The sequence below is a fragment of the Magnolia sinica genome, chromosome 8 (assembly GCF_029962835.1).
Source record: "Magnolia sinica isolate HGM2019 chromosome 8, MsV1, whole genome shotgun sequence".
Taxonomy (NCBI): domain Eukaryota; kingdom Viridiplantae; phylum Streptophyta; class Magnoliopsida; order Magnoliales; family Magnoliaceae; genus Magnolia; species Magnolia sinica.
In genome coordinates this window covers 24,930,096-24,941,010 of record NC_080580.1, presented here as the reverse complement: position 1 = coordinate 24,941,010, position 10,915 = coordinate 24,930,096, and the positions used below count along the sequence as shown (strand labels likewise).

The 10,915-nt window shown below is 38.9% G+C and overlaps 1 non-coding gene across 1 annotated transcript; it reads left to right on the top strand.

Annotated features, from left to right (window-relative positions):
* Positions 1–10,509: 10,509 nt before the first annotated feature.
* LOC131254666 (small nucleolar RNA R71) lies at positions 10,510–10,616 on the top strand. Its single transcript, XR_009175788.1, has one exon. It is a non-coding gene; the product is annotated as a small nucleolar RNA R71 (small nucleolar RNA).
* Positions 10,617–10,915: the final 299 nt, after the last annotated feature.

Below are 10,915 nucleotides of genomic sequence, written 5' to 3'. Positions count from 1 at the left end.
TTAAGGGTTTTAATTACCTGATGTTTTGGGACATGGGATGTAAGGCTAAGATTCGCCTGTGGCGAGTTCGGCCCCACATCCAGTGGAGGCAGACGGTTGATTGATCTTCCTATAAAGCTTCTCGGTCTAGCCAACTCAATACTCACGCCAATTGACAAACTAAGACACTTTCAATCTCCCCCTTTGTCAATTGCGAGACAAAATGCCAAAACACCCCAGAACAGCTTCTATACTGACATCCTAAATTATTTGTACATGAACTTTACACAATTGTACAATGCTATCTAATTCACATACATAAATATTCAGAAGCTACTCCCCCTAAACAGCAAACTCCCCCTTTCTCCTTGCAGTTGCTCCCCCTAACACCTGCATCACCAATCACAAGTAAATATACACACAATTTTCCTGTGGCGGGTGTAGATTTGTTCTCACCCTTTTTGTTAGTCATTGACAAAGGTAAATATAACAGTTGATATTGACTGAAGTTTAGATAATATGGGAGAACCATCATTCAGGGATCATATGCATATAATAGATAGATGGAAAACAACATCGCATTGCAGCAAAAAAACATCAAATGCATCACACACCATTTGAGCTATAACCAGATAAAATAGGGGATCTAAAGACATAAGTATGGTAGTAAATATGAGTGAATAATAACCAGCCATATCCTAAAATATCCAAAAATGTACTGCCCAAGATTGGTAGTAGAATAATAGTCATTCCATGCAGTTTAAACACAATAAAAACCATCTAAGTTGGCTTAAATATGAGCACAACAAAAAGAACAAAATGGTTTGTAGACCCGTAGTAATATTGTACTTCTTTAGTTGCACCTAACATCCACGAGGCTCGCCATGCGTGAGCAAGTCCACTACTTGCTGACTTGTTTGTTGAAGGACGTCGACTTTTTCTTCAATCGCGGTGAGGCGCGTTTCACAGTTGTAAAGACGTTCCTCCACACCAGCCATCCTATTAAGTAGGTGACGTTCTAGGTGATGAGCTTGGCGATTTGTGATAGACTCCGGACTGAGTAGTGGTGTTTGATTGGATCCCCAAGGAGTAGGAGGATATGAAGGTTGAGCAGGCTGGGCAGCCGAATGCATGGGAGCACTATTCTTGGGAAGAGATGAAGGGAGACACAACTATTGAGCCTCCTAGCTGCATCACTATCAAACCATGTTTCTGGATGAACACCGTCGGATGAGGCAGGGAGGCCCACATAATGAGCAAGTTTACAGATAAGTGTAGGAAAGGGTAGTGTATCCCGATGATCGCCTTGGATGACACGAATTAGTTGCTTGAGAAGCAGTGTCGGAAGGCATACTTGAATTTCTTGATACACATCATAAAGAACATTTAGCACAAAGGGAGGAAGATGATTACCTTTCACATCACATGGATATACAATGGACCCGAGAATGCTATGGAGAATTTGAAAAGTGGGTCCAAGATGGTTGATGTGAAGCGAATTGTCATCACTCCGGGGGACAGTTGTGCCATGACATAATGCGCAGGTGATTTCACCCCAGACACCCAGACCATTGAGATTTCGATTTGTCACTGGGATCCGAGTGACTTCAAGATTCAGAAGCCGTGCAACAGTGATGGGAGTGATGAGTTTGGAATTATGCACATGTTCGATTCAGATACAGGGAGGATCATCACGAATGATATCACAGCTGTTGAAGAATTCATGGATCAAACCTAGTTGATAGGATCCTCCAAGATTCAAGATATTCTACCATCCGATCACTTCCAGGAAGAGATCCACGCCAAAGGGCTCAATGGCGTTGTTCAAGACAAGACGTTCAGCTATAGGGATAGGATTTCTTACCACTGGAACGAGATGATATTGGCTAGATTCAGGTTGCTTGTTCTTAGATTTAGAAGATTGAGGAAGAGACTTTCCTTTACCTTTGACCATGATTTGTTGGTTAAAAAAATACAAAGGAAAGAGGAGACAACCAGAGAAGAGAAGAGATAAGGATTGAAATCAGATGCATGCTTCTCTATTATACCAGAGTCGTCGATGATATCGATTCCTCATCGATGACATCGACATTATGCACATAGTAACATCAAAGACTGTGTCGATGACCGTTGAGAAGATGCAAATATCCGGTGGAAACTGAGACAGTCCAACCGTTGGGAAGGACCGCTGGTTATGACGCTGCATTCCCGAGATCCTTCGATTGCATCGATGGTGTCTATCGATATCATCAAAATTTAAGTATTGATGATATCGAAACAGGTTAGATATCATCGAGAAGTGACAATCTGGTATTTTCATTCCCAACCTAACATGGTTAATTCAAGAGGTTTTAGATTTGTGGCGGATACTTAACCATGAATGTCCCAGCGTGAAGATTTACCTATGAGGATCGTGGTCACTGGGATATCATTAATGAGTGCAAACTTGAATTGATTTTTGAAGATCGCTAAACCTATTTGTATCAAGAGGTTTAGTTAGGATATCTACGAGTTGCTTTTCTGTGGATACATAATCCAACACAATGATCCTGTCTTCAACAAGTTCTTGGATAAAATGATGATGTATGTCAATATGCTTGGTCCGGGAATGTTGAACAGGATTTTTAGAAATGTTGATAGCACTTGTGTTATCACAGAAAAGACTCATTGTAAGTTGCTCAATCTTGTAGTCCAACAACATCTGCTTCATCCAAAGGAGTTGTGCACAACAACTACCAGTGACAATATATTCAGCCTCGGCAGTAGATAATGATATTGAGTTTTGCTTCTTACTCTGCTAGGAGACTAGAAATTTTCAATGTAAAAACATCCTCCGCTTATCAATTTCCTATCATTCAAATTTCCAGCCCAATCAGCATCAAAGTATCCTGCAATGATGGTGGAAGTTTCAAATGGGTACCATCGCCCAAAAGAGGTAGTACCTGCGATGTATTTGATGATTCTCTTGACGGCCGTTAGGTTGGATTCCTTAGGATCTGCCTAATACCGAGCACATACTCCCACACTAAACGATATATCTGGACGACTGGCTGTAAGATATAGTAGGCTCCCTATCATACTTCGATAGAGGTGTTGGTCCACACTTCTGCCATTAATATCTTTGGAGAGTTTGAGTGTGGTGCTCATAGGGGTATGATAAGTACGACCAGAATCAAGCCCAAATATTTTCACCAAGTCATTTACATACTTGGTTTGACAAATGAAGATTCCATCATTTAGCTGTTTGACTTGCAATCCTAAGAAGAAGTTTAATTCGCCAACCATACTCATTTCAAATTTTGATTTCATGAGATTGGCAAATTTGTATGTAGTATCTTCACATGTTGAACCAAAAACTATATCATCCACATAAATTTATGCAATAAGCAATGAATCCTTTATGGTTTGAGTAAACAGTGTTTTATCTACACTTCCTCTGCAAAATCTATGATATAAAAGAAATTTTGTCAATCGTTCATACCAAGCACGTGGTGCTTGTTTGAGACCATAGAGAGCTTTGTTCAGATGATAGACATGATGGGGATGCTTAGGATCTGAAAATCCCTTAGGTTCTTCTACATAAACTTCTTCAGCAATCTCCCCATTAAGAAATGCACTTTTTATGTCCATTTGAAATAATTTAAACTTTAATGCACATGCAACAGACATAGGTATCCTAATAGACTCAAGACGAGCTACAGGAGCAAATGTCTCATCAAAATCAATACCTTCTATCTGTGAGTACCCTTGAGCTACTAGCCTTAATTTGTTCCTGATCACATTTGCTGATTCATCGGATTTATTCTTAAAGACCCATTTGGTTCTAATGACATTTGCATTGAGTGATCTGGAAACCAATTGTCATACCTTATTTCTCTGAAATTGTTGAAGTTCTTCTTGCATATCATTTATCCAGTGTTCATCTTGAAGAGCTTCTACAATATTCTTGGGTTCAATCTTTGAGGTAAAGCAGAAATGACTATAGATATTTTCTATCCGCCGTCAAGTTCTCACCCTGTTATTAGGGTCTCCAATAATTTGCTCTCGAGGGTGATCCTTAATGATGGGTATTTTAGATGATGGTTGTGGTTCATTGGATGATAGAGATTTGCTATCTAATTTATCTAGTATGCATGAATCTATATCATCTTCTAATTCATTCACAGGGGTATCTTTTATATGAGGTTGGTCATCGATTACCACATTGACTGATTCTTGAATAGTGAGAGTTCTTAGATTGTACACTCTATAAGCACGACTGTTCAAGGCATACCCCAGGAAGATACCTTCATCACTTTTAGACTCAAAATTTCATAGGTGATCTCTGTCTCTTAAGATATAACATTTACTTCCAAAGATACGAAAGTATTTCACACTAGGTTATTTCCCATACCATAGTTCGTATGGAGTTTTGTTCAACCCTGCTCTAAGATATACTCTATTTATGATGTAGTAGGTAGTATTGACAGCTTCCGCCCAGAAATGTTTCACCATATCTTTTCCATTTAGCATAACTGATCCCATTTCCTGCAATACTCGATTTTTCTTTTCAACAACTCCATTTTACTGTGGGGTTTTTAAGGTTGAGAATTCATGACGGATTCCTTTCTCATCGCAATATTTTTCAAATCGCTCATTTTCAAATTCCCCACCATGATCACTTCTGATGTGATTGCTGCAATATCCTTTTTCATTTTGAAGTCACTTAGCCAAAATTACAAATTTATAAAAGGCATCCGATTTCTCTCGAAGAAATGCGACCCAAGTAAATCTGATGTAGTCATCTACTACCACTAGGAAGTATCTTTTCTTACCATGGCTTTCCACTTTGGTTGGGCCAACCAGGTCCATATGCAGTAAATCTAAAGGTTTTGTTGTTGCTATGGTGGTTGTCTTTTTGTGACCAACTTTTATCTGTTTCCCTTTTAGACATTCTCCACAGACAACTTTTTCTTCTTTTCTAATCTTGGGAAGCCCTCTAACCATGTGTTTTGAACTAAGCTTAGCTAAATTTCGGTAGTGATCATGCCCCAACCTTTGGTGCCATAATTTGGATTCACTCTTCATAGCCATATTACACTTTGTGGATAACACACTCTCACTTGTACTTTCAATAACATAATAGTTATCACTAGTGCGTAAACCTTTTATAAGAGACTTTCCTGTATGATCTAAGATTCTACACACATCCTTTGAAAAGGTGACCAAGTGTTCCTTATCACAGATTTGGGAGATACTGAGGAGATTATGTCTCAGACCTACTACACACAGGACATGTTTGATTTTTGGAAGGCCTGACACATTTATCGTTCCAGGTCTAATAATTTTGGCGGAGCTACCGTCTCCAAATGTGACTGATCCTCCACCAGAATTTAAATACTCACAAAAATGAGTTTGATCACCAGTCATGTGTCTGGAGCATCCACTGTCAAGATACCATTTAGATATATTGCCTACTTTCAGAGCAGTATGGATTACTAGGCAATGGTTCCGATCTATCATACTCTCTGAGACACTTTTGGACATGATTCCAACTTCAGTCAAGATCACTCTCTAGGCAGTGAAGCCCTTAAGAGAGACCCGCTCTGATACCAATTGAAATTGCGGTAATGACCGCTTTAGTTGAAGTAGGAATATGCCAATATGTCCTAGAGGGGAGTGAATAGGACTTCTATAAAATTTTTATGGTTTATTTAAAATCCTATCAAACTTGTCTCGAGTAGATATGCATGATCATGATTTCTTCAAAATAACTCTAATGGCTTCCAAACCAGATAAAGGATCCAATCATAAAAGCTACTTTGAAAAATAAACAAGATGCGAATCAGAGTTTATGATGGATGTGACTGTGTGTGAGATGTGATCTTAGATAATTAAATATGAAAGTATATAATCACATAGGAATGAGAGACAATAGCAATCACAAACACAGTCATTTTTATAGTGGTTCGACTACTTGTCTACTCCACTCCCGGCAAACGCACTTAACCCTTGAGTGTATCGGATTTCACTAAGGAGGTTTCACAATAGGTTCACATCAAACCGGAGGTTTTAAATCATGTTCACCTCTTAAAGTACAACCTACACCTAGACTTACAGTTTATGCTCCCACGAGCAAGGGTCAACACATAACACCGAATTTTAGGTACACTGGCCAAGGATCCACTCATGGAACCTCACAAGTTTATGCTCTCACAAGCAAGGGTCAACATAAAACACCCAACTTTTAGACCACCCTGGTCAAGGACCTACACAAAGGACCTAAATGTTTATGGTCTCCACAGAGCAAGGATCAACACAAAGCACCCACCATGTACACTCCCGCCGGAGGCCTCCTACGAGGGCTTGCAAGGGGTGAGAAACACCTTAAACCCAATCCTACAAAAGGAATGATCACAAGGGTCCTCTGGACTCTAATAACTTTCAGATAAGTAGATGAGTCCCTTTCAGCGCATTGTTAAAGATCTCCTCATGTGATGAAGAAATTCAGCTTCATTGATCCGCAACTCGGAAGATGTACCAATTCATGGCGACGGGTTGGGTCAAGGCTATAATGGAATCCTACTTTATTGAATATCTTCCTATAAGAGATATAGTGCGATTCCAATTATCTACGTATTCAAGGCATCCCAACTTAATAATTTGCCATTAAGGTGGTAGCTGAAGGATCCTTGAATGCGGAAGTTTATTCTCCAATCCACTCTATTGAATGTCAATGATGAGAGTGGATTGGAGGATGAACTCTCATGAGAGAAAAAGGCTAAGGGTATATGATCCAAGGTTAAGCACACAAAAGCACTCTCTCTTTTCCTATATCCAACAACCAAGGGTAAGCTCTCATTAAATAGGAAGAAGGTTCCAACGGATATAAAACGGTCACATTTTTTACAGACTTCGATATCATCGAGCAGGGTCAATATCATCATGTATATACTCTCGATAACATCAATTGTCCACTCGATGACACGAACTCAAATGTCAAACGTTTTTGAAACCTTTTGTCCACTAGTCAAGGAAATCGAACATGCGTCGATGTCATTGGATTTTAAACTCTGATTTTATCGACACGAGGTTCGATTCCTCGACATTTGAAAATGAGAGAGACTTGCCTTTGAAGAATTTCAGGACAAAGTAATGATCGAGGCACACTCGATATCATCGAAATTTGAATGTCGATGATATCGATAGTCGTGTCGATGCATCGAAAAATCTAAAGGATTTTCCAGTTAAGCTTGCTGGACGGTTTATGTCCATTCTCGATGCCATCGACCCAGCCTCGATATCATTGATATTTGAATATTGATTCTATCGAGTGACCCTCGATCCAAGATAAATAACCTGAAAATATTGCTGAAAAATAAAGTGTCCAATCTGATATCATCGAAGGGCTTCCGATATCATCGAAGTTTGAATTTTGAGGATATCGAGGAGTACTTCGATATATCAAAGATTTTGTGATTTTCCATAGTAGAACTTAGACACAACATATATGATGTCGATTTTATCGAGTCAACTTCGATAGACTCGAGATTCAATTATCGATGATATCTATACGGCTACCGATACATCGATAACTCCATCCAGAGGTATATGTGGTTGCTGGACATCTTAAGTCCTTATTTCGATATTATCGAGTGTGTTTTGAGGACATCAACAGCAAGGTCCGATTTCATCGAACCGCCTGTCGATAAATCGACGAAGGTAGAAAACTTAGAGATTTTTCTGTAGTGTGAAAAAGTTTTAAAACCCAAAAACCCTATGATATTCTAATCAATTTAAAGGGTTTTAATTACCTGGTGTTTTGGGACATGAGATGTGAGGCTAAGATTTACCTGTTGCTTGTTCAGCCCCACATCCAGTGGAGGCAGACATGTTTTGATTGATCTTCCTATGGAGCTTCTCAGTCTTGCCAACTCAATACTCACACTAATTGATAAATTAGGGCACTTTCACATGCTGACTTAATCGATATGGAGCGCATAAGCACCCCTCGTGGCCTAACCACTGTTGACAATCGTCGTGCGACCCGGATTCATCAAGTATACCCAATGTGGCGAGACTAATTCGGCCACTCGAACAGGAACTGTTACCGATTTCCTGAGATAGGTTGTAGCCCCAATCTTACTCAGATGCAACAATTAAATACATGTGATAATCAATTCAGTATTTAACAAACAATCCAAGTGAAATCCTCATTTGAGCATTTCATCAAACACCTTGATCATGTTACCAAATACTAGGATTTTATCAATCATTTGTATAGAGGCGAATATGATTTCATGAAAGAAACTATACATATGTATAAGGTAAGAAATAATCCTATCATAACACTCATAATACATACAAATCATCAACAATTTCTCATTCAGACAATTCATCAAACACTTAGACTACACTTCACCAAATACATATATTAGGTTAGATACAACATATATTTTAACAGATCCTTATACAACATATATTTTAACAGATCCTTACACAAAGAGGTCAGCATGCATATGACAATGATGAATCCAAGATTAGTAGTCATGGCAAGCATAAATCATGTTTACATGTTCATTCAAATATTTCAACAAACACATGGGATGCATCTTTCGTTCAACATAATTCATATATGTATACAATATCGAAAACGGTGTGTCTAAGACAATATGGCAACAATCAAGTTAGACATAAATCATTAGCTGACATTGAAAGCATTGATAACCATAACCTAAACGTTTATAGTCTGCACCTTTCGTTGGGATACTCGATTCGGATTCGGTTCACACACTATAGTCTCGAAAACAGAACGTCGGGCACCTAAATAATGTAATAAATTAGCTAGTTTAACAAATAATCAATCTAAATCTATACAACGATATTAGGGTTAGGGTTTCTTACCTAAAATAGTAGCCGAAATAGATTGTGTAGCGTAATAGGGAGGTGATTGGATGCATGGAGTAGTGGGAGAGAATCATAGCATCAATCACCAAAAATCCTTCTTCTCTCTTTCCTCTTTTCTCTTCTTTTCTCTCTCTCTCTCTCCCTTAAGGTTTTGGGAAAATTCGTATATGAGAGAGGTGGGGTGGTATAAGGGCTATTTATAAGCCCAGAAGTTATTCAAATGGCTCCAGGGCCACTATATACATGGGTTATACCCTTTGGGTAGCTGTTTTTGACAAACAGGGCTCACAGGGAGGCCCACTACTCACCAACATCACAGGGTAAGTTTCCTGATAATGGATCTACGCTAGGATGTGATTTTGGTGTGATCGGATAAGCTAATCAACTGTGGAGGACCCGTGTCAGATCAACGGTCATTCTTACTCGATCGGGGCCATAGTTATATGGATATGTGCAGGAAAATTTTTCTTTTCCATGGGTGAAGTTTGGTCAGAAGCTGACGGTCTAAAATTCTCAATTTCGTGTGTGAGAAAATGGCCCAATTCACTTAAGTTTCAATACATTTTCTAAGGATATTCGCATTTCTCACACACTTCGTTCAGGGATCAAGTTGTGCATTTTGGATATCATCTGGGCTCAGTTCCCACGATGGTTGTCAAGCCCAGTAGGATGGACATAACTAGTTTCGCGGTCATTGGACTCTCGATGTGCGGTCTAGGTCCGATACGGGGTTTCAATGCACTCCCGAGAGTGACAGGCTCTTGGGATTTTTCCTAGGTCTTTATGTCATGCTAAGTCAATGGTATTACTAGTTTTAGGCCTTCTTGTTTATGAAAACGATGGCCCGAGCTAAATCCACTGATTATTCCGTTTAGTACTTAATTAATTTTCGTCTAAATTACGACAGAATACGGTCCTTAGGGACTTCTTCATGAGGTGATACTCGGGTCTTTGTACGAATTTTTTCGAGACGTTACACTCTCTATAACCGTAACACGTGAATCTATCTTTTGCATAAATTTTGTAAGTTCTCATATTACTTGAGTAAGATTCAAAGTTTGCGTGGAATTTTGAATCGGTTCTTCTTGAGGTTTCCCTTGATATGAAATTTGATTAAAGAATCCTTGAGGAATAGCAGTTTGTCCATTCCTCCAACTAAAATTTGGATGATTTCTCCAACTCGGATTGTATGTATTAGAGATGGGTCCATTGAAAGGCCTTTGGTAATTTTTCATGACATTGGATTGCTCATTTAGTACCTCTTGAAAAGCAGGTATTGTTAGGCAATTTTCAGTTGTGTGAATGTTTCAAGAACAAATACCGCAAACAGTTTCCTTAGCCTTATCCTTCTTTAGTTCCATGGCTTTGAATTTTCTTATGAGATTATCTACTTTAACATTGATATCATCATCCTCTTTCAGAAGGTATATTCTGCCCCTCTCCTTTGATTGAGTGGGCCTAGAGGTGGTGCTCAATTTTGGGGAGACGTCCCATGATTGTGCATTTTCAGCAAGTTTGTCCAAATAATGACACACATTATCGACATTTTTATTCATGAATTCCCCATTGCACATTGTCTCGACCAATTGACTCATGGAGGATGTCAGTCCATCATAGAAAAAGTGTGTAATGCGCCACGTTTCAAAACCGTGTTGTGGGCATGAATTGACAAGATCCTTGAACCACTCCCAACATTTGAAGAATGTTTCATCTTCATTTTGGGCGAAGTTCATGATTTACTTTCTGAGGGTGTTCGTTTTATGATGTAGGAAAATTTTCTTTATGAACTCCCTTGTCATATCATTCCATCTAATAATAGATCGAGGATGTACTGAATGCAACCACGTCTTAGCTTTCTCTTTCAAAGAAAAGGGAAAGAGTTTCAGTTTGAACGTGTCATCAAACACATTAGGAAAATATAAAGTGGCTATGATCTCATCAAACTCTTTCAAGTGTAAATATGGGTTTTCATATTCAAGCCTATGTAATTTTGGAAGGAGTTAGATCACCCCTAGCTTGATGTCCATATGTCCCATATTTTCTGAAAAAA